The following is a 5653-nucleotide window of genomic DNA, read 5'->3' on the forward strand; positions in this document are numbered from 1 at the left end:
AATGAATGTGCTACCATGGCTTTTCCTTGGGGTCAAAAAGAGGATGGGGTTAGTGCTTAGAGGCAGCTACTAAGTAGGTGCAGAGATGACTGTTGACCATATTGGTGCTTTTTGGCACAGACCCCTCTCAGTTCCCCTAATTCTAGGCAGTGTTCCTTGTTTCCTTTTTTCCCCAGATTCCCTGGGGAATCTCTCTCCTATCTGACATTTGGTGGCTGTCTTTGAGGGAATGGCCCTCCTGAGCACAAGGAGGAGGAGAGAGAATCTGTCGGGCAGGTCAGTATTTCCTTCAGCTTTTCCTCCTGCACTCACAGACCTAAAACGTGGCTCCAGAGCCACTCTTCCCCAGCCTATTCTCGAGCCAGCCCAAGAAGGTAAAAAACAAGCAGTGAACCCAAAAGAATGTCAACCTGTTTCCTGGAAACTTAGGGCCACATCTGGAAAGCATGGATGATCCTTCCAATGCATGGGCCATCACGGTGCTTTCTGTTGTGTGCACTATTTCAGTGGCATGAAAAATGGGCTCAGCTGGCTCACTGGCCTCTCCAGGCTGGCTCTTGACTAAAATCTGGTCCTTGGATGCATTTATGCTCATTCTGACAGCTGATGAGAAAGCAGAGGAGGAGGAAAGGACAAGTACACCAACTCTTCCACTCAGTTACCTCACTAGGAGTTCTAGTCAGAAGATGTAGGAGAGAATGAAAGGGCAAATCCAGGCCCCTTCTCTCACTTGCAACTCCTGTTGGCTACACAAAGGAGGATGAAAAAGGAACAGGCACAGTGCTGAGAGGGGCTTGGCATTTTAGAAATGCTGTTCTCAACAGCTGCTATGAAGTCAGGACTTCCACCCTCCACCCAGAAAGAACTGCAAGCCCTTAAGATGTAGGGTTGGTTCCTTTTATTGGTCGCAATAGCATGCTAAGTCCAACCAGCTAATTCTTTAGCTCAGGTATACAGAAGTGCATACTTTCAGGGCTGAAGGTCTTGGCTATGATGTACATCATGACTGCACAAACAGCGCTTAATGGTTTGTTATATGCGCACACTCTTAGTGAAGCAGGAGGCTTTGGAGAGATCTATTGGATGGAAATATAACTCACAGGACAGCCTCACTCCACCACCTCCTGAAGTGATGCATGTTTGGCCAACAAAACCTTTACAACACACCTCTCATTTTCATCCTCTGAACAAATTGCTGCAAGTTCTGTACTGAACTAAAGTCATGTTCCTTATTAACCTTGTCTACTCACAGCCAATACTGCATTGTGAGCAATTCTGCAGCTCCTGGTATCCAGTCCAGCACCAATCTTGATTACCCTGGCTTGTCCAGGGATGTTTAATAAGATTTCCATCCTGTTCTCCATCCTGCTGCCCAGAAACCACGTTACACAATGTACTGTTGCACTCCCTTGCAGTCGTGGTCATTGCAGCCTAAACCAGCAGGGCAAGCTTCATTTGTCTGAAGTTCGCAGGGTGCCTGCCAATAGCCAGCGGCACATTATGTGCAGTGAATTTTAAAATCTCTTTTTAGGTCCTTCTCTGGAGGAAAGTGAGAAGAGGCTTTCGCAGAGCTTTTCTCTAAGCCAGGGAAACTGCAGCCAGAAACACCTAGTTCCCGAGATGACAAAAGCCAGCCAGCCATCACCCCTGTGTTTCCACTCTGCACCTGAGCTCCAGATAAAGCACCAGGTATACACTTAGGAGAGAGCTAGGGCTCCAGAAGCACGTTTCACACAGAAAACCCTCTCACAGTATTTCACAAAGTAAAAAATGCTTAACAGGCTGTATAGTAACCCAGACAAGAAAGCTACATTCAGCCTCCTTGGGGACATGAATATGTACTTGAAGTACTGGGAACAACACTTGGGGTGAGCTGTTAATGTCATAAAAAACAGATGTTTGTTTATCTACTTTTATGTTTGTCCATCTGTTTATGACAGTAAGGGTCACATCAAGGAGGCATCAAACCTCTGTTGTAAATCAAGATCAGAATATATGCCAGTCTTCAAAAGTGTTTCTCCCCACCCCTCTCTGTTCAAGGTGACCAACCAACAATGACAAGAACAAAGGGACACTGTGGAAATAAAATATATGTTGATGATAGCTTTACCTCTGTAATTTAACAGCATTTTAGATTATTAAACATGAAGACATTTTAAAAGTCTAATTTACTGTTCATCTGTGGCACAGCATGTTTGTTTTAGGCACTTTTCTTATCCTTCCAATTATTACAAAATTTGTATTTAGTTACACATTTGCTTTCTCTTGCTGTTTTAGAGCATAACACCATTGGAAAATTTTAGATACCAGATACCAACAGTTATCAATGAAAACAAAAGAACAGCTTATGAATCTTAACAAGAGCACCCCATGGCACTGGCTCAAACTCTTAACCCTTCTTCTTGCTGCCAGGACTTCTGGTGCCCTTTTAAAAGTTGGAATGAGAGGGCACCAACTCTGCACATGGGCATCAGCAGCTGTGGGTTATGTCTCTAGCAGAGACCTAATAATAGTCAGGTGAGACTGAAGGTGAGGTTAGCCTGATGCTGGAATATTAGAGTTACAATATAAACTGTTTCTAGGGAAAGTTAGGGTGGGAGGAAAGAGGTAAGTAATAACCTCTCTTCTGAGCACATCTGTATCTATAATAGCAACTTTCTTCATTTCAGGAGATTATTACTGATTTTTTTTTGTCAGTTGGCTTCCTCTACCTGAGTCTGTGATTTGAGGCCTATATCTCTCAAGTTCTTACAAAGTTTTAAAAGGGACAGTTGTGCTTTCAGAGGCCCTGGGTGAGCTGGTCCCCCAGCACTGAGCCTGTGCTCTGTGATGAGTTCATCCCAGCCTGAGCACAGCGTGGGGATGGACACAGACCTGTTCTCTTGCTCTCATCGCTCCCAGCTGAGAGTTTGCATTTCTGGAATTCAGACCCATGTTGCCTTCACGCTATTGAGGCACTCAAGAAGCAGTCATTTCCTGCTATGTTGGTTTTTTATTCTTCAGTTATGTTTATTTCTCTCTAGGGTGGAGAGGCTCTCAGAACAATTTAGTGGCCACTGGACTACAATAATGTTAGCTTATCTTCTTATTGTATGTGTTTGATTTTCTTCTCATTTTAGTTTGTATATATGTGGTGGCTTATTGACATGTTCAGAAAACTTAAGTACGTCCACCAATTCCTTGATGTGATTGATGGTGAAGACTAAAGGAAGTAATCATCAGTGTTTCATTTTCAAATGGTTTTAAATTACTCTTTGAGTTGAGGCAGCAGGTGCCCTGTTCCACTTTGTCCCTGCTGTGCTCACCATCAAGCAATGATTTGGGTTGTGGAAAGGCTGTGTAGTGACTCAGGAAGTATTTAAAAGAGGAGCTTTCATTCTCCAGCTGCACTCTACCATTGCCACAGGCTACAAGAACATGGCAGAGCCTTTGGCTACAGCAAGATGTGAAAACATTGCAGCCTATGCATGGAGAATATGTGCTGTTAGAGATAAACACGTCAGCGCTCCACCATTGTGCATGTGGCTGTAGCTGAGAGGTGTTTGAGCGGATGGCATAGCACATTTAATTACTAGCAGGAAAAATCACATAGTAAGACTGTCCATTAGTGCTGTTGTGGCCAGCTTTGTTTTGCGAAGGCTATAAAAGTTTTTTGGGGTCTAATGTCATAGGGATAAGGAATAGCTTTGCTTTTCTGAAATGTCCCTGACCTCAGTTCTGTAGGCTAGCTTTTCCGATGTGTGGAAATCTCTGTTCCAATGTGTGGAATGTTCCGATGTTCCAATGTGTGGAATCTCTGTTGAGATTCAGTGAACTAGTCAGTCATTTGAACTAGTCATCATTTGATCGTGATTTTGCAAATTGGCAGATTTTTGCCTTTGAGGTCCACATTACCCAAGCCAAGTTCTTTTACCAAATACCTCACAAAAGCACAAAAGGAAGTTCAGAACACAGAAAAATGTCAGGAATCTGAATCAAGTCCTCTCACTTGAAAGTCTTTGTAAATGTTCAACACAAAACAGATAGGTATGCTTAGTGAGGCTAGTAACCCTACATATGTGAAATATATCTCTATTGCTATTAGTCCTTACAAAGCAGGTATATGCAGCGCGAAATCTTCTCTAGGCTCCACATTGCAGTACTTAGAGCTCCTGAAGTGAGAAAGGCAATCCTCGCCTTGCTGACAGGTGGAATGGCACTCTCTTTGCTGGGAATGCTGTGATAGCTATTTTCTTCATTATGCACAGCACGAGCCTTCATTTCTTACCAAACTATTTGCTGCAGGCTTTTCCTCCGTGTGCTGGGATGTATTTGTCCGGGGAAACATGCTCTTCTTTCACCTTCGAGGTTCTTGAAGGGAACTTCTCCTGAGGGACTCGCTGTGGCAAAGCACCCAGCCACATGGTAGCACTGAGCCTCAGGGTTACCTTGAGAGTAGGCTTTGTAGTCTTTTGTTGTTTTCTCATCTCTGTGACTTCAAAGGTGGCTTTACTGAAGGTGAATTCCACTTCCCCCTCCCCATACATATCCAAAGGGAATTTTATCTTAGTAGGATAATTCAGGGTGAAGCTTGGGTTATTGCAGTTTTGTGAACTGTGCTTTCATCTCATTGTTAGGGACCATGCTGTAGTGACTAACTTTGAATTTTCAGTCCTGGAATACAGACAGACTGAACTGCCACTCATGGATGTAATTATTTAATAGCACAATATACACGTACCATGTTTTGTGATATTAGTAAATGGGCATTCACAGGTACTAAAAGTAATCAACAGTAAGAATAATAGCATAATGTGCAGCGGCCCTAATCCAAAAATGAGAATGCCACTGTGCTAGGTGTGGTACAAACACCTAACAAAATTAGCATGCTTGCACAAAAAAGCTTCCAGGAGGAATAAAATGGGTGTGGAGATTTCATTCCACATACCATAGATGGCAGGTGAAAAAAAATGGGGGCAGAAACCTCAGAGGGGCTTCAGGAGAGCCCAGGTTTGGCAGCCATGGAGCCAGACCGTTTTAAGCCTCCCTTCCCCTCTCAGCACACACATGCTGTTACTGGCATCCCCTGGCCTTAAATCCGAGCTGCATCCCTGTGCCGGTGACAGCACGGCTCCGGCCCCATCCTTTACTTCCCATAGATACAGCAGAAGCTATATAAAATCTAAGCAACTTAGCTACAGGTGGTGTAGGACACGGGGACATGCTCCCCAACGAACATTTCTTCTCAGGAAAGACAGGGAGTGGATGAAACCATTCACAGGCCAGTCTGGTACCGGCATACCGGTTGTGTATGTTCAACAAATGTCCATTAATTCAAAGAGCGTTTGCGATACATGTGTGTGTGTATAACCTAGAACTACCCTGTGACTTTGTAACTGGTAACCTGGCCGCAGCAAAGCCATGTCAGGTGAGGCGCCTGGCTCCGACCGCACGGTTTCACGTGGATTGGTTCAACAGGCGAGCAGCTATGTCTGGAGAAACGGCGGCAAGAGCTCGGTGAGCCCGGCCGCGCCGCACAGGTGGCGGCTGGTTGGGTGCCGAGCTCGGCTCTGCCCAAGCCCCCTCCTTCTGCCCAACATCCCACGGGAGCACGGAAGGGACCGCAGGACGCAGACGCCACAGCGGAACCCACTTTCCCCGCCCGCGTTGCCGT

This window comes from Cariama cristata, unplaced genomic scaffold, assembly GCF_000690535.1.
Source record: "Cariama cristata isolate BGI_N322 unplaced genomic scaffold, ASM69053v1 scaffold7669, whole genome shotgun sequence".
NCBI lineage: Eukaryota > Metazoa > Chordata > Aves > Cariamiformes > Cariamidae > Cariama > Cariama cristata.